Raw genomic sequence first — 27,622 nt, 5'->3', positions numbered from 1 at the left:
AAGAGACCCCTTGTCAGATATAATACTCTGTCCCAAGATATTTTATCTGGTAGTGAAGTTCACAAGGAAAAAGAAACAAAAGCTTAATTGTACAGCTGATAATCACATTATAGCTGTTTATAAGGCTGATGTGGGTTCCTTGGCTATGACTGTTCTGCTGACAGCTAGTTCTGGTGGTTGTGTTCCCATGCGTGGATCTCATGGTAGTTTGACTAGAGACCTGTCTGTTGTTTCTTGGAATGATGAGGACGATGATGATGATTTCCTAGCTGACACTGAGTCCAGTCTTACTGATTCTTAGGTTCATAGGTTCATAGGTTTATACTAGGCTATCTGCCCTAAGGCATTTATAAGCCTAGCCCAAATTTTTGTGGCTTACGCCACCCCTTATATGAAAAAATACTGTGCCCATTAGTTTGTTGTGCCTCTGTCCAGCAGTGACACAGAGATGATTCCCGGGGTGGGAAGGTGAACCAGAGCGTATGTCCAAACACATGTTTACTTTTCCTCAGACAATTACAGATTTAGTGATTTTTTGCATGGAAGCAGTCAGGAACTACCCCTTAAGTAGGCAGGGTATGTGACCTTGAAGAGGATGAGATGCTGAATTCTATGGCTGCCCCCCCCCCCCCTTACCAACTTGGAAAGATATTTATACAGCTGCCTGCAGGACACCAGTATCTATTACAGCAGTCCTAATAAGGCACAGAGAAAATATAGGGTCTCCTCTGCTATGATGGGTCACCTTTCTCATTTGACTGTTGACCCTGCCACAGACTCTCCAGCTACCTGCTCAAGTAAAAAGTTTGTGGCTTTGTCTTATCCAACTTCCCCTGATAAAGAGGGAAATGTTTAGATCTTCAGGGCAAAAGGATGTCTCTTTCTAGTAATCTAGGCTTTAGAATGTTAAATTATTAAGGCTATAAGTGGAAATTTAGTTTACAGTGTGTGTGTGTGTGTGTGTGTGTGTGTGTGTGTGTGTGTGTGTGTGTGTACAGTTTGGACGATTTTGCTGCATCCTTGCTTGCAGACTAAAAACCTTATGTAAATGAAATTGTTTCTAATTTGACTCATATTTTGAAACATGCTTTGAGATGTGTGCTTGAATGTGTGTATACAGTTGATTATTGCTGCTTCCTCTGTGATATTAAGATGGTATGCTTGGTTACATAATCAGAACTTCTCTGATGATTTAAAAGCCAAAATTTTGCATGCATCTTTAAGTTCTGAATTTGTATGTTACACAGATTCTCAAGCAGTGGGATGATAGAGGCAGATGAATGCATGGGGTATCTAGGATATTTCATGTACCCAAGTTCTTTCCAAACAAGGCATCTTCCTTCAAGGGGCACAAAAAAAACAAAACAAAAAACAAAAGTCAGGGGAGCCAAAAGGAAATGGCAGGAGGATAACTCTTTGAAACCAAACAAGAGAGGTTCCTTTCCAAAAAAGAATCAAGCCCTGCAAAGGAAGGGGTATGCTGTGTCACAGAGCACCTCCTTCCTGCCTTTTCTGTTCTTCTTCCTTCCCCCAGGCTCACTCTGTCAATCCCGTATCCTGGCCACAAGTAGTTTTAGACAAACTAGTTCTAAGAACAATTCAGAAAGGATACACTTGGCAGTGCATAGAAAATCATCCCCCTTTCAGGAGAATTCACCCACACCCATCAGATCAGACAGAGCTGTTTCCTCCAGTTCTCCATTACATGGTAGAAATAGGGTCATGGAACCAGTACCTGCAATACACAAAGGCAAAAGATTTTACTCCAGAATCTTTTTGAGACCAAAAAAGGATTACTGCTGGTGACCCATTCTAGACCTGTCCTTTCTAAACTCCTTTGTAAAAGTTCCCACATTCAAGTTGACCACCTTACAGTCTGTCTTTGCATTACTTCCAGACCACTGTTTTTTTTGTGACTCTGGATTTCAAAGAAGCTTATCATCATATTCATGTTGATCCCAGTTTCAAGAAAATTTTGAGATTTGCTGTGTATGGCTTACATTATCAGTTCTCTGCATTACCCTCTGGCCTATCTACTGCACCTTGTGTGTTTACAAAGTGTTTGAGCCCAATGGTTTCCTATTGCAGAACCACAGACATCCACATTTTTCCTTTTTTAGATGTCTTGATGATTTGTGCACATTCTGTATCCAGATGCTGGGAGTCCTTAGCAAGGTCACATCCCCCCTTTCTCACCTGGGATTCAAATTCAATCTTCCAAAGTTCTTTCTCACACCCTCTCGATGAATTGTTTTTCTGGGATTTTTGATAGACACAGTAAAAAGAATGGCCTTCCTGACAGAGGAAAAAAGTTCTGACCTATCATGGCATTTTCTTGGATTTCTCTCTTGTAGATGAGAACTCAGCAAGAGATTTCATCAAAATTCTAGGCCCCATGGCATCAATGATCCTCATGATACCACTAGCCAGGCTACACATGATTAAAATTAATTAGTACTTTAAGAATTGTTGGACCAAACACCTTCATCCGTTGGATTTCCAGGAATCGGTACTGGGATTTGTGAAACAGGAACTGCATAGGTGAAAATATCAACTGTCTCTGAATCCAGCACTCCCTTTCTGTCTTCAGTCCACAGTCCAATCTGTCCAGATAGACTCTTCAGATTTTGAGTGGGGAGCAGTATCCATCGGAGTTCAAGTGCAAGGCTTATGGGATCCTTAGGCCACACCAAGCACATAAATGTAAAAGAAATGATGGCATAATTTATGCCCTAAAAGTTCTTAACCACTTATAAACTCAGAGTCTTCTTCTAGTGGTCACAGACAGCACTACCATGATTTGATACCTGAATGGGAGTACAAGGTCATACCCTCTTTGCTGATTGGCAGTGATGGCCTGGGAGCTGGCTGTACCACATTCTCTGATTCTTCAGGCCTCATAGCAGACACACTAAGCAGATCCTGGAAGACTCTCATGAGTGGAAGCTCCATGTAGCGGTCTTCCAGGACTTGATCCAGATGTGAGGAACACCTACTTTTAAAATGGACAACTGAAAAATTCTATTCAAGACATCTTTGCAGCTGTGCTTGGAAGACAGATGCTCTATCATTCTCATAATTGGGAATGCTCCTGTTTGAGTTTCCACCTTTTCTAATGATTCTCAAGGTACTTTTAAAGATTCAGAAAGAATTACCAAAGATTATTGTGGTAACCCATTTTTGGCCCAGGTAAAGTTGATTCTTCCTTTTAATGTAATTGTCCAAGGGCAATTACCACACGTATCCTCACAGACTGGATCTGCTTACACAGCATCAGGGACAAATGGTACACCCAACTTAGAGCAACTTCGACTGACACCCTGGATAATTCTCTTTTGATACCTTTTAGTCTCGCTCCATGAGGATGTGCAGCAGGTATTTAAAGAGGCAGGAAAACCTGAAACTAGAAAATATTAAGTTTACAAGTGGAAGAGGTTTTCTAGGTGGTGCCTAGTAAATAACAGAGGTCATGAAAGAGTTTGACCTCTCTGGTTTTTAAATATTTGTGTGAGCTACATAGAGATGATTTGTCATATGCTTCTATCAAAGTACATCATGCAACCATCTTAGTTTGTCTGCCCATGGATCCCCCTCTTTTGTCTCTTTTTGTTGCAAAATATTTTATGAAAGCAGTATTGCATGTGAGATGCCCTCAAAAGCAAATTCCTTCTCCCTGGGATCACAACTTTGTTCTTGAAAAGTTGACTTTACTTCCTTTTGAACCTGCCTCCCAGGCTAATTTACAGTTCAGTACTTGGAAGACTGTTTTACTTGTTGTTCTGACATCTGCAAGGTGAGTCTTGGAGCTGCAAGCTCACATGGTGGGTGAGCCAAGCTTATCTGATTTTTCTCAAGGACAGGTGGTATGGTGCGCTAATCCATCATTCATAAAGTTGGTTCTGAATTTACTTTGAATCAAGCCATCCATCTCCCAATGTTCTATCCTGATCCAAAAACAAGGGTAAAAAGATTCTATATAACTAGGATGGTACTGGCAGCCCAGATTCTACCTTGACAGAACAAAGCCCTTTGGGAATGCTGAACAGCTGTTTGTCTTCTATACAGGGGCTAAAAATGTTCAACTTGTCTCTAAGCAAACTACTGCACAATGGTTGTCCTCTGTTATTATTTTCTGTTACTCCTACCATGATAAATCTCTTCTAGGCAAGGTTAAGGCTTACTCAACTAGGGACTTATCCTCTTCTATGGCATTTTAGAAAACAGTGGACTCTTGAACCATTCTAGAGGCAGAAACATAGTCCTCTGTTTAAACCTTCACAAGGTACTGCTAATTGGACTCCTTTTCAAGGTCCAGAACAGGTTTTGCTGGGACTATTCTCCAGGGGCTCCTGGATCCTTATCCTTTCATCTCCAGGTAGGGTAAGCTTTGGGAATCTACCCAAAATATCACCGAGGCAGTAGAAATGATGAGTTTAGTACAGTTATGTAAGTCCAACTTACCTGTAACAGTCGATGATTGAATTACTCACTGCCTTAGTGGCAGCACCCTCCTGCCATACCACAGATTGTACATAGCTGAGGTGGGTTTCAACCTTTTTGATTCAGTTGTTTTTGGATTTGTTTTTTATATATTATTGCATCTGGCTGCAGATTTACTCTTGCTAGATGATTCTGGCTTCATGTACTTTCCTCTTTGTCTTTGTGGAAGCGAAAAAGCCTGAACACTCATTTCCTCTCACAGCTGAAGGCTTCCCTCTCAGGGTATGCTCAGTCAATCAGCTGTCACAGGAAGAGATAGAGTGAGGGGATTCTGAGCTTTTGAAAGCTGGACATTTCTGGGTTACCTTGGTAGACAACCCAAAATCCTACTAAGGCAATGAGGAATTTGAACATATACTATTTCAGGTTAATAGGACCTAAACAACTGTACTTTATACCAGGTAGGTGTGTTATTTGTGATACTAGGTTTAGAAATAAAGTATTTATAATAGTAACTTTATACACATACAACAATATTAAGGACAGAGTATTGTGGTTTTGAACAAGTAAAATTATATGGTATTTTTAACATGAATATTGAAGTAGTGGTGGTGGGTGATTCCACTTGTAATTTACAAAAGCAAGTAGGTAAAATTAATACTGATGTAAAACAGAATGAGGCAACTGGTGTAAGGAAAGTATAGAAACTATGCTTATAGCAGAGGCAGGTCATGGACAGAAATTGACTATGGTTTACTGTGTTTGGTTTACCGGAAGCAAGTTAAGTATTAATTTTTCAGATCATGAAGCTTTATGGATTGAAATAGGGGTAGATGAAAAGTTTATTAAGGAAGGAAAGTGATAAAGGTGACTTATGGGTGGATTTTGAAAAATAAATATCTTTATTGTGGAGAGACCTTCGTCCAGATTCAGAAAGGTTGGTGTGAGGAGTACACCAGGTGTACACATCATGGTAGCCATTTTTAGATTTAGAGATAACCCTACATGGTATGAAGATGTGCAGCACCATGGTCAGTTACACTTCATAATCCCAAATTACTGAAATGCTGAATTTCAGTAACCCAAGACCATGAAGGCGAAAACCTGAATGCTGAAAGTGCATAAGAGCGAATTTGAATATCTCAAATCCGCGCTTATGTCGCGTGTAGTGTTATGGTGCCTGAGATTGCAGGTGAGTGAGTGTTTGTGTGTGCTTTTGTATGTTGTATGTGTGGGTAAGGGTAGGGAGGTGTAGGTGTGAGTGTGAGTGTTGGATTTGTTGTTGTTTGTGCATGTGTGATGTGTATTTGTGTGCGAGCGAGTGGAGGATGGCGTGGTTTGAGTTTTTTTTTTTTATGTTATGTGCGACCTCAGAGTTGGTATGTATAAGTGGGCGGGGGTGTGAAGGGCACAGTGTAGGGATGTGTGGTTTGTGTGCTGTGGGTGAAATGATGTGTGTGTTATGTGGTGTATGGTGTATGTATGTTCGGGATTGTGAATTTCGGTATTGTGAATGGTTCGACTTTATAGTCTCAGGTTACTGAAATTCAGGATTTCAATAATTTGAGATTATGAAGTGAAACCCCATGGTCTCTAACCGCTGCCCTATTGCTGTCCTGTACCCCTTATCTAAAATTCTTGAAAAATGCATTCAATCCCCTCTCTCCCAACACCTCTCCAAAAATAACCTCCTCCCCCATCATAGCTCTACTACAGCCCTCCTACGTTTCACTAATACTATAAATACCTATAGTAATGAAGGAAGCTAGTATCTGGCCTCTTTCTTCATTTCCACTTACTATCTTAATTCTAACTTGTGAAAACTCATGACCTCATCTATAAATCTGTAAACACTCCATCTCTGTCAGTTCTAATTCAGCCATACAAACCAACTAGACCCCTTCTCTCAGACCAGATGCTGTTCCTCCATGCTAGTAAATCCAACAGTACAGATGGTTACAATCCGTTCTCAAACTGTCACCAAAGTACAGGACACCATTCCTCTCTCTCTCTCTAAAAACAGAACAGCATCTCAAACATTTTAAGCAGAAGCTAAAATCACACCTGCAGAATCTCTGGCTCTGCCCCTGTACTAACCCTGGATAAATACCCCTAGATTAAAACCATAATTCCACACTTCTTACAACCCTTCTTCTCTATAATCCCATTGACTTGCCATAACTGACTACCCCCCCCACTTTCCTACAGATTTCATCCTTCTTATATTCACCTATATAATCTTCTTTCCCCTCCATCCCCTCCTTGTTCACACTTCCAATCACTTGTAGTCCTTTTCCTTCGTCCATCACTCTTTAGTGTCCACTACACCAGCTGAAGACTAGCAAAAAAATAAATAAATAAAAATAAAGCAAAAAGGATCCTGCTTTTATGTAACTGTCAGTTTTATGTCTTTATTATGAAACTGTTTACTGATGTATACAATGCTACCGGTCCACTACAATTTATTTCTGTATCTATGCAATGCTACTCACCCAGTGAAATATATATCTGCATATTGAATCATGCTCATCAGCTCATCATATTCCTTAACTCAACATATTAATCTGTAGCTGTGCCTTATTGGAGTATCTGCAATGACTCCATGACTATGCAGACTTTTGAAAATAGTGTTGTATGACTTTTCTACACCATGTATAAACTTTTAGAAAAATGTCTTTATTCACTAGATTATGCATACACTTTTTAAAACAAAGTTTTTCTACACTGTTCACTAGACCATGTAAATACTTATAAAATGCTGTTTTTTCCCCTACACTATGTATAAATCTTTATCTAATATGTATCATTTGGAGCTTTTCTCCCTGGTCCTCTGCTGAAAAGGGAACTTTGTGCCCAGTTGGACAAAATGTGGATGTTGTTCTATCTGCAAGTATATACTAGCTTGTACGTGTTTTAAGATTAATGATCATAGGAGGTTACAGGGCTAATGGCCCTGTGGCCTTTACAACTTTAGCCAAGAGTTTATCCACAAAAAATAAACCTCAGTCAGCACCTGTCACCTCTGTCAATGACGAACAAAGGTGGAACCCCTAGGACAAATTTATTGTTTCCCATCCACTCATCAAGATTGCGTTTGAAGAGGGCCAGTGAGTTACTTTGTTTGATTTGTATGGGAAGTCCATTACAGACATGGAGCATCCTCTGGGAGACAAACCTGTCTCTCCAGCAGGTTTTATTGATGTCGCATATTAGATTTAGGCCTGTAGAGCGGGTAATGCGCGAAGACTTAGACTTATGGATATGGAGCATCTCTAGAAGGGCAGGGTCCGATATTGCCTTGTAGATGACACACAGATCACCTCTGAGCAATCTGTATTATACCAAGTAGAGTGATAGTGATTTAAGCCTGTCTGCATAAGATAGGTGTTGGAGGCCATGGATTCTCTTTGTGAGGTATTTCTGTGGTCTTTCCAGTTGGTACAGGTATTTGGAGAGGTATATACCAAATGGGGCATTATACTCAATCATTGGTCTTATAAGGGGGGAGTACAGAGAGGTAATAACCTCCTTTTTTCTGAATGCAATCCCTTTACTTATAAGATGAACCAAGTAAAAGGCTTTTCTGACCACATCCGCCACATGATGGTCGAATGTGATATTGTTGTCAACCTGAGTACCCAGGTCTCTCACCACAGGTTGTATGCTTAGGGGGTTGCCGTTGATATGGTAATCACTAGGGGCCATGTTTTTGCTGAATGGTACGATAATGCATTTTTTTGCTTTTAACTTAAGGCCATGACTTTGGCACCAGTTATTTGTAGCTGTGAGACCCACTTGCAGTATGTTAACATCAATTGGGGAGTCAATGACAGCACCCAACTTACAGTCATCTGCAGACTTGGTCAGCCACCACTTTGCTTGGACCTCTGTGAAGTATATGCCAAACAGTAGGGGTCCCAGGACAGATCCCTGGAGAACACCACTAGTGACCGGTCTGCTGTCGGAGGTGGCAGCACCTATTTTGACCTTGTGGGTCCTATCTGTGAGCTGGTTGGCCACCCATCTGACTAGATAGGGATTAACACCAAGTTGTGTTAGATTTTTGACGATGCCAAAGTTAGGGATTGTCAAAGGCCTTGGCCAAGTCATGGTAAGCTGTATGCACTGACTTTCTATCATCCAGGGCCTTGGTGACAGTCTCAAAGAACTCAACTGTTTTCCATGCAAGGTCAATTTAACTGTTGTACTAAAGCTGTAGTGTATGTTGCCTTGTGTCAAAACTGTCCAGCCTACTATATAGGCAAAACAGCACGTAGACTGACAGATCGGATCTATGAGCGTATTTATGACATCAGGAACAAAAAAGGGATGAATGCACTAGCTAAACACACTGATGAGACACCTGGTCACTTTTTTTAGATTTGTTATTATTGAAAAAGTTGTACTGGGTGAATGCAGGAGACCTTGGCAGCTACTTCTAGAGGTGTGAGCTGTTCTGGCAACTGAAACTTAATGCAGGTAGGTAGCCAGGATTGAATGACCACATTTCTATAGGCTGCCTACTGAAACTGAATGTATTACAGAGATAAATGTGTTTGACTTTTTAACATGTATATCTTTTATATAAATATACATAGTTTTAAAATAGTTTCTGTATTTTATAACACTTATTTCAGCTTGTAGTATTTACAAAACTTTTCTTTAAATTTTGTTTTTTAAATTATTATACCACTTTAAATGTGGAAGAAAACTCATCTGTCATGTGATGCATGATGTCACATGAGAACCATATTTAAATAGCAACTTTGGTAGTTTGTTTTATCTGAAGAAGTTTTAAATATTAAAACAAAAGTGCTAATTACATTTCCAGTGTATTTTTTTTTTTCTACATTGTGGAGTAGAACAGAGACTCTCTGGTAAATGCACTTTCTTGTTTATTCTTTAGTTTTTTTACTCTGTCTTTTGTCCCAGTTGGCCTTTACCTTCCAATAAATGTAACAAATAAATAAACAAACAAACAAATAAATAAAGAGGCATTCCGGGGAGAGGTATATGCTAATTAGCCATGTACTCTCTTGGAACTGCTTAGGGGAAGGGATTTATGCAGCTGAGGCTGCATAACATAGCATGGCCACTCCTGGTCATGCATGGTAATGAACACAGCGAAAATGCCATACTCATCCATTGTGGTAGTGATAAGTACTGTGGGGTTTAGAGGTCAGGTTGTGTAGGAGCTGTGTGAGAGTGTTTATGTGAGATGCTGCATATGTGAATGTGTGTGTGTGCGTATGTGTGTATGTATGTGTGTGTGTGTGTGTGTGTGTGTGTGTGTGTGTGTGTGTGTGTGTGTGTGTGCATGTGTGCGTGTATGAGAGGGGTGTTGGGGTAGCTGTCATACTACCACACACCCCTAGACTAACATGCAAAGCCTGCAACATTGGGTCAGGGGTGATCACTAGCCACCAGGGATAACTTCAAAGATGTGTGATTTGAGAATTATTGGCTACCAGGGATAACTGTAAAGACAAGGGATAGAGGAAACACTACCCACCAGGTATAACTGTTATCATTGTGCCTTAACAGCACTTACATGTCACATGGTTTGGGGGAACCACTTGATACCAGATCATGTGCCTTAATGACACTTCAACAGGAATCAGAATGAACTATTAAACACCCAGGATAATTTTGAAGATATGGGTCAGAGGGAACACTTGATACCATAGGTCCTCTATATAGTGGGCCTTAAAGGGATTTAATTAAAAAAAAATGTGGTGAAAGGAACCACTAGACACCAGGGATACTTATGAATAGTGAGCCTTAAAGGCACTAAAAGGAATTCAAGCCCTGTATCCTTCCACCAAAGATATTAGTTATCCACACCACCACTAGATATCAGGGATGTATTGTAAAAAAAAAAAAATGTATGTATTGTGTATGAGAGAGTCTGTGAAGGGGTGCCTGTGCTAACCCAGCACATTGGCTACCAGTGATAACTACCACAGGAAAGTTCTGATCTGTAACTCACAGTAGTTCACAGCGATTGAGAAAGGAAAATTAGCCAATAAGGAGGTCTTTCCTCATTTTGGCTAATGTATCTCTGAATCTCAAAATTCTGCATTGTATAAACAGGGTATTTTTTACAACAGCCCTTAATATGAGCAGTGGGATTCTTTCTGAATACCCAAGTACACTTCTCGGCATCCTTTTTGTGATTCATGGGAACACTAGTGGGTAGTATACAAAGGGAAGTATAGGAACAAATATTTAAACCTTGAATGGGATTTGTGGAAAAAATAAATTACGATATAAAAGTTGTGTAATAGGGTCTATATTAATTCTGTGAAAGATGTATTCATTGAATATGTCTTCCGTGAACAACAGCCTCCTAAAATTACTTCAGTGAACCAAGGAATTTTTCCCATGGTTTGCAAACACTTGGCCATCACCTAAACTTTGCCCTTTTCTCCACTGTAGTGCGATTTTGGAGTTGTTATATATAGTTAGGGGGATGTGAGGGGCCAAGCCCACCTCACCCCCATTTGGGTGGATTTGATTTAGTCCATTGTGTGTTCCAGATGGTTGGTGGGCAAGTGTTTGCGAACCATGGGAAAAATTCCACGGTTTGCTGAAGTGATTTTCGGCAGTTGTTGTTCTCGGAAGATGTATTCGATGAATACATCTTTTTACAGAATTAATATAGACTTGTATAATATCTTGGAGGAAACATTGTCAGGTGGAGAAGAGTTAGTAAGTATAGAAAGAAAGTTAAATAAGAGAACCTAAAAAAAGGTAAAAGACAAGCAATCCCTTGTGCCATTTTGTAAGAGCAGCCAAAGTGAGAGCATGCATGATTGCAGTTGTTAGTTTGTGTATAAGTTACTTAAGATAAAGTCAGTAAACTTCTATAGTGATGTTCAAACACCATATATATATATAAAGAACAAAAGACTAAAGACTAGTCCCAAGTCCCAGCTCCATTAAAATTTATGAACATGAACAGTTTCTTCTTCGGCCCTCCAGCCACAGCCCTTTAGTAAAAAAACCTATAGTGATGTGTTTGTATAAAATAAAGCCGCTTGAACAGAACCTGTGAAGACTCTTCTATTGTGTCCAAAGTAAGAGAGCGACATGGTGTCAGAACTGGGATTGAAGAGAATAAGTTCCAGAGCCATGAGGTGCAGAGACGACAGTGAAGGTAAAACTAAGAGAAATGAGCACAAAAGGGCCAGAAAAGAATCAAAGGCAATGAGAAGTTGCACAAACTGTTTATTTGATAAAAGAGACAAAACAGGGCATTACAAGGGCACAAACCGCATTAATCAGCAAGCGGAAGGCATGAAAGGTTTGTTAGCTAAAAAGAAATGTTTAAAATAAAGGTATTCGATGAAACGATTAACAGTAAAGCAAAACAAGCATGTTTAAAGCAAAACGAGTATGTTTAAAGATAAAACAACCATGTTTGAAGCAAAAAGTGTGTTTAAAGCAAAACTGGGCATGTTTAGAGTAAAATCAGCACAAGAAAAGTATGTTGGGCATAAAAAGGGCTTAAACGAACAAAACGAATATAAGCAAAAGGGCACATTACGCAAAACATAAAGCAAGGAGACTGCATGTGTTTTGGCAAAGTGCTATATTTTGGCATAACTACAACTTTGTATTGTATCAAGGGTATAACTAAAGTTATTCAAAGTATCTCAAAGTGTGTAAAAGTGCTTACAGTGTCTGTTTATTACTGTGCATGTATTTGAAAGAGTTTATTGTGTGCAAAGTGCAACTATTTTGTGAGATACAGTCAAAGTATAGCCATTTCGAAAAGTTTATTTTGCTGGGTGTGTCTGTTTGCAAAGTGCTGCCATTACAGAGTGCTTCTTGCACTGTAAAGAGTTGCGTAGTAAGGTACCGCCATTTTGGGGACCTTTCAGTGTGCTGTATGCAGTTATGCAGTTATTCCCAAAGTGCAACTACTTCAAAATGTTATTGAGTTTTGAGCAAGAGAGGTCCAGTTTATTTGCATTGTACAATTATTTGATATGTTTCTTACACTAAGAGGGGATTTATTGCAAAACGATATTACAAGAGTATTACAGTGCCCAAGAGTTTTTTCAGTCGCATCGTAAAGTTGTTTGAGATGTTTCTTAAAATGATGATAAATGACTTTAGCAAAATTATGATAAATGACTTTAGAATTGCGCCTGAGAAGTTTATTTCACAAAGTCCAATTATTCAAAGGTACTGCAAGTTTGTTCATTAGCATTATTTCGAAAAGCCCAAAAGATATACATTCAGAAGCACAAAGGGATTGGACAAAGTTACAAAAACTGGTATATGTTTCTGACATATGTGCATGAGTGTATGTTTGTGCTTATTTGCAAAATGCTTCGCTGATATGTATTAATATGGTAAATGGATTTTGAAAGCCCCTACCACCTGTATTTGATCAGAATATTGCAGAAAATTGGAGAATATTTGAGCAAGAGTACAATATTTTTTATACAAGCAGCTTATGCAGATAGAGATGCATTCACTAGGGCATTCATTCTGCTAAACCTAGCTGGGTCAGTGGCCATAGAAAGAGAGCGTCCATTTGTGTATGCACCTGCAGTATGCAAAGGAGAAGGTGAAAACTGTCATTTTGTTGCACAGGCTTAATCAAGAGAAGCTTATATAACTGACATGAGAAACAAAGCTAAGATGTGTTGGTTGGGTGACTTAAAAGATGAGCTGATAAAGGACAGGCTTGTGTGTGATATTAATTGTGAGAAAGATTTTACTTCATGACAGTGATGACTTAATGTTGAGCAAAGCCATAGAGATTTGTCAGATCCATGAGGTGACAGAAAAACACACAAGTATGCTTGCGAGTGACAAGAGCACGGTTTCAGTTATCTCCAGGGATAATGCAGATAGTATGCAAAACGTGACAACCAAAAGTAGGCCCAAGCACATGGCAGCTACGAGGTTTCCAGGAAAGACACGTAGCTTTCCAGTAGGTTCTAAGAATGGAGCTTGCTACAGCTCAGTGCAGTACAAGCATGAATCAGTAAACCCAAGTCTAGCATTATTGTTAACTGTCGCAATTGCGGTGCAAATCATGAGTTTAAAAGACAGAAGTGCTTAGCATTTGGTCAGAAGTGTTGTACATGTGTAAAAAATGGAACCACTTCCAAATGTTTTGTAAGCCTCACACAGTTGTAAAGAAAGGTCACACAAGGAAGCAAATTGATCAAGTAGAGCCGAAGCAGACAGCTTTCTATGTAGATGGTGTATCAGTGCTTGATGAAAGAGTTGATGCACTGAATTTATTAACAAGAAGCAAAGTGTTTTGTACTGTCTGGATTAATGGGCAATCCACAGAGCTTAAAGTGGACACTGGTTCAAAGTGTAATGTTATATCAGCTGACACATTTGATAAAGTAAGAACTAAAGAACAACTCAATGTAGCCAGTAGTGCGAGACTTGTTGCTTATGGAGGTGAAGAAATTCAGACCGAAGGTTCAGTGATGCTTTCATGTTATTTGGCCGAGAACTGTTACAGCTTTTTAGTCTATGTAGTCTGAACACCAGTGCAATCATTATTGGGTCTCAAAGATAGTTTAAGAATGAATCTGCTTTCTTTTGCTAAAGAAGTCCATCATACAAGTGCATTTTCAAGTTCTAATTTTTCTGAAGCCATTTTCTTAGAGTATGCTGATGTTTTTGAGGACAAGTTAGGCAATCTTCCAGTAGTGTATTCCATGAAGTTAGACCCAGAGGTCACTCCCGTAGTTAGACCAGCAAGAAGAGTTCCATTAGCTATGCAGGATAAAGTTAAGACTCAGTTAGATAAAATGGTGCAGCAAGGAGTGATTAGTTCAGTCACAAAACCAACTGAATGGGTGTCGTCCATGGTAGCAGCTCACAAAAAAGGCTCAGATGAAATCAGAATATGTATTGACCCAAGAGATCTGAACAAAGCATAACAGAGACTATATCATCCAATGCGCACAGTTGAAGAGGTCGCAGCCTTAATACCGAATGCCACTAGTCGTGGATGTAAAGAGTTCTTTTTGGCAAGTGATCCTTGATCACAAATCTTCATTTCTAACTGCTTTTGGTACTTTGTTTGGCAGATACAGATTCCTAAGGATGCCATTTGGAATAAATTCTGCAAGTGAAGTCTTTCAGCATGCAATGGAGGAAATTTTTTCAGGTTATCCTTGTGCCATAATAGTAGATGATTTATTGGTTAGAGGCAATGGTTAATCAGAGCATGACAGAAACCTCAAGAAAATTCTAGATAGAGCATGTGAAGTCATCTTGAAGCTCAATCCTCTGAAGAGCAAACTCAGACTTCCAGAAGTTACATACATAGGTCATTTGTTCATGAGTACAGGCTTGAGACCAGACCTGAACAAGCAAGCAGCTATTCTTGAGATGCCAGCACCAGACAACGTACAAGCTCTACAATGTTTTTAGGCATGGGCAACTATTTAGGCAAGTGTATAATAGACTTCAGTGAGTTAACAGCACCTTTAAGAGAGCTAATAAGCAAAAATGTTGCATGGTCGTAGTTGGAACAGCACCAGAAGGCATTTGAAAAGACCTTAAGCAGAAAATTGACACACCACCTATCTTAAGATACTATGATGTGAACAAACACATTACTTTTTTCTGTGAAGCTTCAAAATTTGGCATTGGCGCAGTTATACTTCAAGAGGGCAGACCAGTAGCCTATGCATCTAGAACAATAACTCAAACTGAGATGCAGTATGCACAGACTGAGAATGAACTTTTGCAATAGTATTTGCATGTTCTATGTTTCATGATTATATTTATGGTCGAGCTATTCAGATTGCAGCTGACCACCAACCTCTAGTTACTATTCTAAAAAAGCCTATGCATTCCACTCCAGCGAAATTACAAAAAATGATGCCCAGATTGCAAAAGTACAATTTCAAAATGGACTACACGAAAGGCAAATTGATCTATCTGGCTAACACCTTATCCAGATCACCCAGAAATATGACAGAACAGCTTCACTCAGAGAATTTTGAATTTGATGTGATCTCAGTGCATAATTTTTCTACCACTAGACTTGACGAGTTGAGAGATTACACTCAGACTGATCCAATTTTGCAGAAGCTCAATCACTGCATTAATGTTGGAGGGCTGTCTAAGCAATCTAGTGTACCACCTGAAGTGCAAACCTATTTTCCTTACAGAGATGAATTGTTGATGGAAGATGGGATTATTTTCTAAGGTCTTAAAATTATTGTTCTTGCTTCCTTACAACAAGAATATATCCAGATTTTGCATTGTGGTCACCCAGGATCCTCATCCACTAAGAGAAGAGCGAGAGAATTAGTATTTTGGCCTTCATTACCAAAAGACATTGATAAAGTACTTTCTTTCTGTTCAGTATGCAATAGTACTAGACCGCATTTGCAAAGAGAACCACTTCAGCTAAGTCCAGTTCCTGAACTACCTTGGTCAACAGTTGCAGCTGATATCTTTGAGTGGAACAATCAACACTACTTGGTTTTGGCAGACTCTTATTTGAATTGGTTTGAGATTGATCTACTACCTAACCTGACATCCACTGCTTTTACTAAGTTGAAACGTTATTTTTCAGTTCATGGTAGTCCACACAAAGATTTTTCTGACAATGGTACGCAATTTACTAGCCAGTTGTTTCAGAAATTTGCAAAAGAATGGGACTTTGTACATGTCACTAGTAGTCCTGAATATCCTCAATCAAATGGTCTAGCTGAACGTGCAGTACAGAGTGCAAAGCAGTTACCTGAAAGGTCAAAGCGTGATAATATCGGTGTTCTTGAATTTGCTTAATCTCAGAAACATACCCCGTGATGATATTCTTGGCTCACCTGCTCAAAGACTACTTTCCAGGAAAACTAGAATTATGCTACCCATTACTTCCAGTTTATTGAAGCCTAAACCCAAAAACAATAAAACCATCAAGGCTCAATTGGTTAAGAAGCATAATTTCCAGAAATCTAGTTATGACAGATTGAGCAGATTACTTCATCCATTGAGGGAAGGAGAGATGGTATGAATCCAGACAACGAAAGATTTTGATCGAACTGGTTAGATTACAGCCATCTGTGCCAAGCCAAGATCCTACCTGGTATACGCTGAGGGTGTGGAATATAGGAGGAACCATTGACATCTTCCTCCTTTACCAGAATCATCATCACCATCACAATATTGTTTCTGTGATGCAGACTTCAAATCTAAGAGTGAATCAAACACTGTTTCCATACCAGAATGTGTTCAAAATTCTGATTCTATTCCAGAAAATGTTCCAGACATTCCACAGGTCAAACGTTTTGTAGAGACAGTTCCAGTTGCTAAATCTAATTCCCAGTTTTATGTCACACGATATGGACGAGTATCAAAGCCTAGTGTGAAATACACAGCAACATGGACTTGATTGTATATATATATATATATATATATATATATATATATATATATATATATATATATGTGTGTGTGTGTGTGTGTGTGTGTACTTAGTATTGTGTAATGCATGACCAAGAATTACCTGTGATGTCTTCTTGCTAAATAGACTCATAGCATTGTATGATCTATTTCTCAAAGAGGGAGGATGTAGATCAGATTGCAAGTGAAGTGCGCTGCATCTTTAAGAAGTATGTCAAGGCTGTACGTGCACATATAAATTACAGACACATGCACTCCCTAGTACCATTTTGTAAGAGCAGCCAGAGTGAGAGCATGCATGATCGCAGTTGTTAGTTTGTATGTAAGTTACTTAAAAGTCAGTAAACTTCTATAGTGATGTGTTTGTATAAAATAAAGCTGCTTGAAGAGGACCCATGAAGACTCTTCTATTGTGTCCAAAGTAGGAGAGCGACAAATAGTATGTCATGAAAAAAATACTGAATTATGTTTAGGGAATGTATAGTACTGGACCAAAAGAAAGGAGTGGTGAGTAGAGAGTAAAAAGTTTCATAAGGATGTAGCTTTACTAATTTCTGAGGATATAAGCATGAATGACCTACTTAATGTTTTAAAGAACATTAACATTAACAGTACTCCAGGACCAGATGAGTTAGGTAATGTTTTTTATGTTGAAACGAGGAAGAATCATAAGACAGCATTGTTGAAAAAAGTATAAAGGAATGGTTAAAGTATGGCAAGGGGTTAAAATTATTAAGAATTAGCAGCCACTGACATTAAGCAATTCTGATTACAGAGGTGTAGCTGACTCATCTAGTGCCCAGAGCCATTCCTCAATATTGTGCTGAGGAACAAAAAAAATGTCTGCAATCTGGTGAGTGGTGCTTTTGAAATGCAGGAGCCACCCAGCCATTCAGGCCCTGTTTTTGCATCTCACTCTGCCCCTCCTCAGCTGAGGAGCAATTGAAAAAAAAAACAATGAGATTAGGTACTTGGGGCTTCTGAAATGCAGTAACCAATCAGGTCCAGTTTCTATGCCCTGTAACTCCCCTCCTTCCTCAGACTTTAGTAAAAAAAAAAAAAAAACTTGTTTTACTTCTAAACTGTAGCAAACTGCTTGCTTCAAGTGTGGCAAGCAGTTGCTGCACTTTGTACCCTGTATGGAGTGCTATAGCTCTTGGGTTTTAGTATATATATATATATATATATATATATATATATATATATATATATATATATATATATATATAAAAGAAACAAATAGTTTTACTTTTAAAATGTAGCAAGCTGCTTATTACATATGTAGCACTCAGTTGTTACAGTTTATACCATGCATGGAGAACTACAATGATCAGGTTTTGGTTCAGGAAGGAAGATGAGCAAGGATAGAGACTAATGGCTGAACTGAAGGTGACAGGAGAGCAATTCAGGAGTAAATTATTACATTACAATATTCATTTATTCGATGACTGGGTGAGTGAACTGGTCTCTCTTAGACCCTTTTCGGCCCTGACTTGGGCCACAAGGGTAAGGGTAAATAAAACATATATGGACAGTTTAGTGTAGCCACTCAACTAGAATGTTCTTTTGATGAGGGAAGAAATTGGAGTGCCAGTAGAACATGCACAACTACCAGGCAATTACCAAATCTTACTATGTTCCCATTTTGCCCAGTACTGCTCCATGCTCATTAAGTTTTGCTTGATGTCTGTAGGGGGTGATTAATCTATCTAGGTTGTGCTTTTTTTTACGTTTGATGGTTTACCTGCCTTCCATCTCTCCCCTCCTTTTCCCTATCCCCTTTCACCATGTGTCCAATAACAATAATCTCAAATACATTTGTAAATTCTCTCTTCACCACTTCTGCCATAGGTTCATAGATTCATATGTGTGTACTAGGCTAACAACCACTAAGACCTTTTTAAGCTTAGCCATGCTTCCCTAATCTTTGAAAAGTTCTAGTACCCTTGATAAGTGTAAGCGGGGAGATGAAACATTTACGAGCAAGTGCCTGGGAGAAGAACCATTTATCGGCTGCCTGTGTCCATTAGAGACATAGGTACCAAACCAGGGATGAATTTCCTGTTCCCCACCCAGTTGTCCAAGTTGCACTTTAATTAGGTTAGGGAGGAACTGTGCTTCACATGGATGGGGAGCCTGTTCCAGAGAAGGGGTAGTCTCTGGGATACATACCTTCTCTCCAGCTGCTTTTATTTATACACAGGCAAGGTTTAAGTCTTTAGAAAGTATAATTCTGCTGCTGTTTGTTTTGCTGATAGGCAGGAGGTCCATCAGGGTGAGGTCTAAAAATGCCCTGTATGCCAGGCTTAGATCTCCCCTCAGCAGCCTGTTGGAGACAAAATACAGGGATATAGCTTTGAGGTGGTCTGTATAGGCCATGTTACATGTGCCCTGTTTTTTTTTTTTAGTGGGGAACTTCTGTGAATGTTCCAGTTGTTGGATGTGCCTGGTTAGGAATATACCAAATGGGGAAATGTACTCAAAGATAGGACAGATGAATACTGAATTCAGTGGAACAATGACTTCCTTGGACCTAGATGCCATACCTTTGTATAGGTTGCACAGCACAGAATGATTTCCTCACTACCATAGACACAAGTCAAAGGCTAGATTACTGCCTATGTGTTTTCCCAAGTCCCTGACTACTGGGTGGACTTGTAGGGGTGTGTTATCAATATGGGTATGTCATCAATATGATAGTTACCAAGGGTGGATGACCATCTGTGTCAGCCCTTCCTGGAGAACATTAGTGTCGGTGGGGGATTCTATGACTGCTCCTAATTTGCAATCATCTGCATATTTAGTCAGCTGGTGGCCCTTGACATTTTCCTTGACTTCAGAAAAGTAAATACCAAAAGGGAGTGGTCCCAGGAACAATTCCCGAGGGACTCCACTTGTTACTGGCCTCTTTGTAGCAGTGGACTCCCCAATTCTAACTTCCAGGGTCCTGTCTGTGAGTCAGCTGGCTATTCGCTGGGTGACATAAAGGTTTATACCTAACAGCTTGAGTTTGTCAACAATGCCCGAATGGGGTATTGCATCAAATGCCTTGGCTAGGTCAAGATAGGCAGTGTGAACTGTTTTGCCGTCATGCATCGCTTTGGTGACCTTCTCAAAAGACCCCTTCAGATTGAGAAGGCATGACCTGCCGTTGATGAAATCAAATTAGGTTGGGTCCAGTGTCTGGAGATTTCCTATATCATTATTGATCATTTCCATCGTAATTATTTCTATGGCTTTGCATAAGAGACTAGTGAGACTTATGAATCTGTAGTTTCCATGGTCCACCTTTGTGCAGAGGGATGAATGTTGCTGTTCTCCATTCGCTAGGCATGAAGCCTGTTTGGAGGCTATGTTTAAATAGCAATTCCAGATGGCCTGATAGGTCATGTTTCATGCTATTTAGAAGGTTGAGGGGAGAAAGAGGTAGAAGACGAGCTAAATTTGATTGCCAGTAGGTTTGCTATATCTTCTGGATCATTATAGGTAGTTCCATTAACAAGGAGCTCTGTACGCAATTGTGTATCGCCTTTGTAGTTGCAGACAAAGATAACAAATACCTTGTGGTTCTCCTTGGCCTGTGAGGCCCAATTTACCTCAAATTTGGTTTTGATAGACTTTGTTTTTCTTCTGACTTGCTGTTTAGTTTGATGAGAGTGCTTTTATCCTGCTGGGTGCTACACCTCCAAATTTTTGCCATGATTTTCTTTGTTTTGCTATACTGTCTCTGATGTTGTGATTCCACCAGGATGGCTAGTTTTTGGAGTTAGTTCTGTAATTATTCCTGGTGGGTACAGCTGCCTCTATGTGGCTATTAACATGCCTGTATAGAGTTTCTTTGAACAATTACACATAGGCAGTTGTGTTCTCATGGTTTATGGGGGCTTGGAATTTTGCCGGGTTATCAGTTAATAGTAGGAAGTTAGCCTTAGAGTAGTTTCTAAACATTTCAAGGTTAGTTGGGGTTCTGGGTTTAATTTTTACTTCAAAGGAGACCGTTTTGTGGTCTGGCCTTGTGAGAAAGGACATTACACTAGGGGGTGTGCAGCACTCTCCCATATTACTGAGGATCAGATCCAGTATATATGTGCCCCTGGCTGGCATATTGACAGTCTGGCCCAGTGAATTTGTGTTTACAGAATTCAGAAATCTCTGTGCCTGCACATTTGGGATTGTATATGATTCCCAGTTAACAGAAGAATTATTAAAGTCACCCAAGAATATGATATTAGGTTGGGTGGTGAGTGTTTCCAGTGTTATAGGTTTCCTGGGTAATAGAGGGGAACCTATAGCTTGCAAGGAAGTGGTATGGAATTTTTGTGAACATGGAGAAGCTCAAGAGCATTGTCCTGTTTCATCAGCCTTAAAGTATATTTATTTTTGATGTAAATTGGGAGACCTCCACCGTTATTCCCTGCCTGTGGAGTAGCTGGTCTAAATGTGTGGAAGAAATTATAGCTTTTCACTGCTGGTGTACTCTCCGTGGCTTTAAACCATGTCTCAGTGACTCTACAGAATGTCAGCATTCTCTAGTGAGAGCTTGTAGGGAGTAAAGTTTTTGTTTAGACTGCTAGCAATGAGCAGTAATACCTTTAGATTTCCTTGATTTTGATTTGCTATATTTGAAGTACTTTCAGTTTGGCATTGCCTAAAAAATGCATTATGGGGAAGGACAGTGTTTGAGCTAATATTCAAAAACCTAGATGGAAGAGGTGCAGACCATCCCTGGCAAAGCAGAATGGTCTGTTGACCACCTTCTTCCATGCTGGCTATATTGCTTCCCCTAAGAACGACACCAGAAACTAACACAATTATTAACACAATTATTAAAGTCAGTCATCTTCTGTTCATATTGTGGCATCATCCTTGGAGAAGGTAAAATACTGCTTTCCAGTCTGGGACACATATTCTGAGAGCTCCATGATGTCTCTTTATATAGTCTTGGAATTTACGTCTCAGATCAATTACATGCACATGGACTATGGCTGAGTCATTCTGGTACTTGTGGTCCAATGACCAGTAGTCATTTCCAAAGTTTCACAACTTTCTCCATAAAGAAGTGCTTTTGCCAATCCAGGATGTAGTTGGTCCCCCTTATCTGCTAAATGTACCTTCTCTCTATTCTTCCTATTCAAGGTGAGCCCTTCACTTCTGCACAGAATAATTTTATGCATACATATAATGTCCTCCTGACCATTCTGGTTTCTAATTAGATCAATGTAGGCTGTCTAATTTTTGTCCATGCATTTTCATTATATCCCATACAACTTTTTAGGGGATTTTATTTCAGTTATTTCTAGCAGTTTGATGTTGCTGCACACTATCCAGGGCTCCATGTAGTGCTGAAAGTATGGCATGACCAGGGCCAAGAATAATGAAAACATAACATATTTGCTTCTGAAGTCACTCTCATTCTGTTTTTGGTGATCCCGTATAGCTGCGTAAATACTTTGGTACTTTACCTATTCTGTTTCTGTTCCCCAGCATTTATCTTTACTAAACCTCAAGGTCTTTCTTTTTGTTCACTTGGTCACTCTTTCCAAGACCTTTTTTTAGACTTTTACCTCATTTGCACTGTTGTACGTCTTTTGTGTTGTTTGAGAAGGGGATATCTGTATTCCCTCAGATGTGCATGAAATTTATACACTGAAGATTAATGGACCTTAGATTAACCTCTGCAGTACTAATTAAACATATCATCAAGCCCTATAGTTGTCATTAAAACACTTCCCTTATTCTTGACAACATCCCTTTCATTTCAGTTCAGTGTGTCCTACCGTCTAGACGTACTGCAGTCCAGTTTCTCAGTTATGGACCAGATGTAAGTGCTACACTAAGAAAGAAGTACTGACAAAGTCCAAGTAGATCACTAGTAGTGCTACTCATTGTCAATCCCCACTGTAACACAGAGATAAAACTGGACAGGATTTATTTGACAGCTTTTTCTGGCCATGACCCTTTATTGTTCATTTTTTTAAATAAAACAAATCTTTATTAAATGATCATGTATGACATAGGCAATCATACAGTGTTATCTTCTAGAAAAGCAGCTGGCATTTTCCTCATGACTTTTCCTACAACTTGCTGTTAGGCTAACCCACCTATAGTTTTCCAGATTTTTTTGGTCTCCCATTGTGTAAGCATACAATCCTTGATAGCTTTCAATCCTCAGACATTTCTGTGTTGGCCAGTGCTCTGTTGATGATTGCCTGAGGGGACTTGCAATTTAATGACCAGATTCTTGAGGACACTGGGAGGCAGCTCGGCTGGTATGTGTGCCTTATCCTTCCTTAGTGCTACCAGTTCTTTTTCCACCTCCTCCATCTCATTTCTTCTGCCTATCTACTGCTGACCTCACTTACATTTAGCTGCCTACAAGCATGATGCCTTCCTTGGCTTGCGTTTCCATTGACTTTTTCTCGCTGTTACTTAGTAGAAAGCTGGTAAGAGGGTAGGGCCATAATCTAGGCAGCTATCAGAGGTTTCTGTTTTCTCTAACACCTATTAACTCTGTGTGAATCTTGATGAATCGCATTTCCACAATGCCACCCATTTGACCCATCTTCACTTCCTTATGAGCCCATAATGTCATTTGTAGTGCATGAGAGTACTGTTTTGCTAAGAACCCATCCTTGTCTTTTATGCCACTTGCTGTCACACTCAGCCCTGTTGGGTATTTATAATACAGTAGACTGCGCTGCTTTCTTTCCTCAAGAAAGGGCAAGTCAACACCAAACACTCACTTCAACTCTTCCTAGCCCGCTCTTCTGGCAACCAGATCACCAGTAATCATTCCTGAGTTATCAGGATTGCAGTTAGGGCATTACTTTCTCCATTACAGAACAGGATATTTTCCTGTCCATTTTCTTCATGAAAGATGAGGTGATACATTCATTTGGAACCTGTTTATAGGTTCATAGATTAATACTAGGCTAACTGTCCTTGTGGACCATTTTAAGCCTAGCCAATTACCCCATCTGGGAATCAAACCCTGCACCTTGTGTCTATAAGCTAAACACCTTAACCATTATGCCAAACCTCCCACTGTTCCTTGTCATCATAGGTTAATAGGTAAGTACTAGGCTAGCTGCCCTTGTGTGCCATTTTAAGCCTTGCCAAATTCCCCCTTCTTTTGCTCAAAACAACCTGTCCCATTTGGTTATAGATTGCCCTTACCCATCACATAGCTGATAATTATATATTACCCCTAAAGAGAATAACTGGCATCATATCATAGGCAATTTGATGGGACCCCCAGCATGGGATAAAGCATTTAGGAGCTACCTCGTCCATTAGTAGTACAGGGGGCAGTCCTGGGGTAAAATTTCTGTTTCCCATTCATAGATATAAGTTGTGCTTGAATGTGGACAAGGAAGAGAACCTTTTCTTGTTCCTTGTCATCAGTGAGCTCTTCCCCATCCTTATCAGATTGACCATCCATTTATCTCTTCATCCTTTCTACAGTACAGCTAAAAGCCATTCTCCCCCTCTTGACTCCATCTCCAAACTCCCTTTTGACATTTGCCTTTCTGGCCGTTAAATCCTTTGTCTTTCTTCTACTTGCCTCTTTAAACCATACCTCTTCCACCTCCCTACTCTATCATTTTCAACTCTTCTATCTTTTGCCCTAACCTTTAGCTTTTCTTTTTTTTTTTTTTACTTCTTCCTCAAGCCCTGTTTTCATAATCCTAAGTATGCGGTGTCTAACTCATTACCACAGCATCTGCAACTTCTTGATTTGTCACCAGCTTCATAGCTCACCTTTTGTATTCTGCCCCAGCTCAGCATAATACATCTCCCTGAATCTATTGCTGTTATTTCTGTCCTTGTTTCATACTCTTCCTCCTCTGTTGCACACATGGTGGCGCTGTCACAACCATTAATTACACCTTCACATGGGAGTGCTGACCGATAACAACTTATTTTGGATACAGTTCTACACCATGGTCTAAGACCTAAATTAGTCCCCATTCCCTGACTGCTCTGGAGCTCAGGACCTCACAGTCTCTTCCTCTCAGAGACTTTCCTCCTTTTCTTACCCCGCTCTTCTATGCTTTCTGCTGCTTTCTTCTTCCATTTCTTTGATGATATGTGAGCTGCCACCCAGTTTCAATTGATCAACACCCTCCCCTTTTTCATTTACCTTAAAACAGGGTTGCGTAGCCTGAGTTCCGACCCTTTTTGCTCCCTTGACCCATCTGTGTAGTGATATTCCTTCTCCTCTCTAACCTCGCAATCAGTATCTTCTCTTATGTAAACATGCCATTCCACTCTATCCTTCTCTTTCCCTGTCATTCCTAATAAACATTTACTCTATCACCTCTATGTCTTTATCACCCTGAAGTCTATTAAGCTTCAAGGTGATAAAGCTTAGAGTTGAGAAAGGGCTGCTCTTCAGGTGCTGAGAATAACTGAGTGAACATGTAGATGTAGCAAATAAACTACTAGTGAAATGATATCATCTTTCCTTTAGGAATGAGGTGGTGCCATTGGCAGGTGCTGTACCACAGGAAGGGTGAGACAAATGGGGCCTTGCCACAGGTGCCAACTGGCAGGGGCACTTGACAATTTAGAAACAGACATTAAAAGACATCTTGTAAAGTTACTTCACAATGCGTCCACTGTTAAAAAAACAAAACAGTCTTAACAGACAGATTACAGATTGCCTGTATGATTCCAGTTATGAGTGCTAAATGAAAGCTTGTAAACTAACAAACATTTTCTATTTTTCTTAAGGTGGGAACAAGTTATTAGGTTGCTACACTCATTGTCACCGTTAGGAAAAGCTTGACATTTTACAACCCATCATTATGTGGTTGCTTATAGAAAACTGGGGGAGGGGTGCCAAGTGGGTATGTTGCCAGGGTGCCAAATTCCCTTGTTACAGCTGCAGGCAGGTGACAAAGAGTAGTTTCCTAGCAGAAAGGATGTCCAGGAATGGACAGGGAGTAGCAGAATGACCAAACATTATTCTACTACAGGAACTGTTATGGAGAGAGAAAGTTGTGTGGCAGTTTAGTATAGCTCCTGAATGCAAGTTGTCTGGAATATGGATCACAGTATTGATTTGCTTTGTAGAGGTTTCCTAAGTCTAACCTGTTCCAGCTTTGTGACTAAGTTGCTGTCAAAATTGACAAAAGACCCCAGTGAATGTGATATTCTGAAATTATATGCAGTTAACATTGTTTTTGTTTGTTTGTTTTTTAGGAAAATTCCTGCTTCAGATTGGTGTATTTTTTTGTTCACAAAGCATGATGTCTTGCTTTACATTGTTCATGTCAAACCAGGACAAAGAAAGAACAGAGACAGAAATGAGCACAACTAAATTACAAGCTTTTTCTGTAGAAACCTGTGTACTTTACCAATTATTGCTCATTTAGCACAACATATGTCAGCATGAGTAATGCAGACTGTTGCAAAAATAATAAGGGAGGATGCCTTATGGGAAATGCAAGCTGTTGTGTGGTTAGCATTTCTGTGCCTTAATTTGGATTTTCCTTTTTGAATGCCAAGTTGTTTAGATTTTACCTTTAGGGCAGGGACAAGTAAGCATATGGTTTTGAAACTAAATACATATTTTCTCGGTTTAGAACAGTAACCTTCTGTCTTCCAACAGCAGGCATCATGATTTTGTTTGCTATGATTTCATATTTTTGTCAGCTCCTCCTACCTTGTTTCCATAGGGGTATATCATTGTAAGAGACATCTATAATTTACAGAATTCAGTGTGTCATGCTTCACATCTGCATATGGTGTATACGATTTTACAATAAACAGATTGCAGGAACACGTATGCAGTAAATATGTTTTGTATTGAGAGGAGAGTCTGTTCTGTTTTTCTGTGATCAATTAGTTTCTCTGTTTTGCTAACTGCTAATGACTTTGTACTAGAACAGAAGATCACTATGATATGCCTGAGTGAATTCCACAGCCTGGGTGGTCACAAAAGAAATGATCCTGAATTCTTCACTCTATTTGTGTTACTGGACAGCGAATTCCATTTACCTATTTTGTCTGTTATGTATTTCAAAACTTTGATATTTCTTAAGCTGTAGTTTCCCTTTTTGTCAGTCTTCTGGTTGTCAGTCTCTAGTTATGCAATCCATGTTAGTTTTTATGTTGCTTTTATATATTGGCAGAAAATAATGCCGCTTGTCGTAGCCTGCAACAACTAACATCAGTATGTCATGAATTGGTTTATTTTCTAAGTACATTTTTACATTGTCATTTTCCCTGTGCCAATATATGATATTATTTTTAATGCAAGTAGGCTGAAGCTTTTTCAGTTTCAACATATATTAATGCCTTGTTGCCATTTTCACTGTTTCAGTTTTTTCTTTTTATATTCCTTTTAAATTTTATAGCACAACACTGCTTCCGTTGGCTTATGCATTATTTCATAACTATATGAACAAATATACTTAATGCTGTACTCTTTGCCTTTAGACACAGCTAATTTCACAATAATGACACTGATTTTTAAGTATATATTCTGACAGTTTTAAAGAGGGATCATCTGCAGCAGTTTGAACTTTCTTCTCTTTGGCACAAACTATGTGTCAGTGCACAAAAATTCCTGTCTTAGGAGACATATTGATATACAAAGTTTATGTTCATAATATAGTAGTAGTCTTCCTGCCTTTCAGCATTATTTAGAATAACTAAAATACCAGAAATATCTAGTGTTTATATTTGTTTACTTAAGAAGCAAGGATTAGGATGTATAACATAATATTTGAAACTGTGACAATCAGCATGTTTATTGGTCTTCAGGCTC

The sequence above is a fragment of the Protopterus annectens genome, chromosome 5.part1, assembly GCF_019279795.1.
Source record: "Protopterus annectens isolate FY-2018-M chromosome 5.part1, PAN1.0, whole genome shotgun sequence".
In the NCBI taxonomy this organism is placed as follows: domain Eukaryota; kingdom Metazoa; phylum Chordata; order Ceratodontiformes; family Protopteridae; genus Protopterus; species Protopterus annectens.
The sequence above is the reverse complement of the archived record's forward strand: the minus strand, read 5'-3'. Positions refer to the sequence as shown.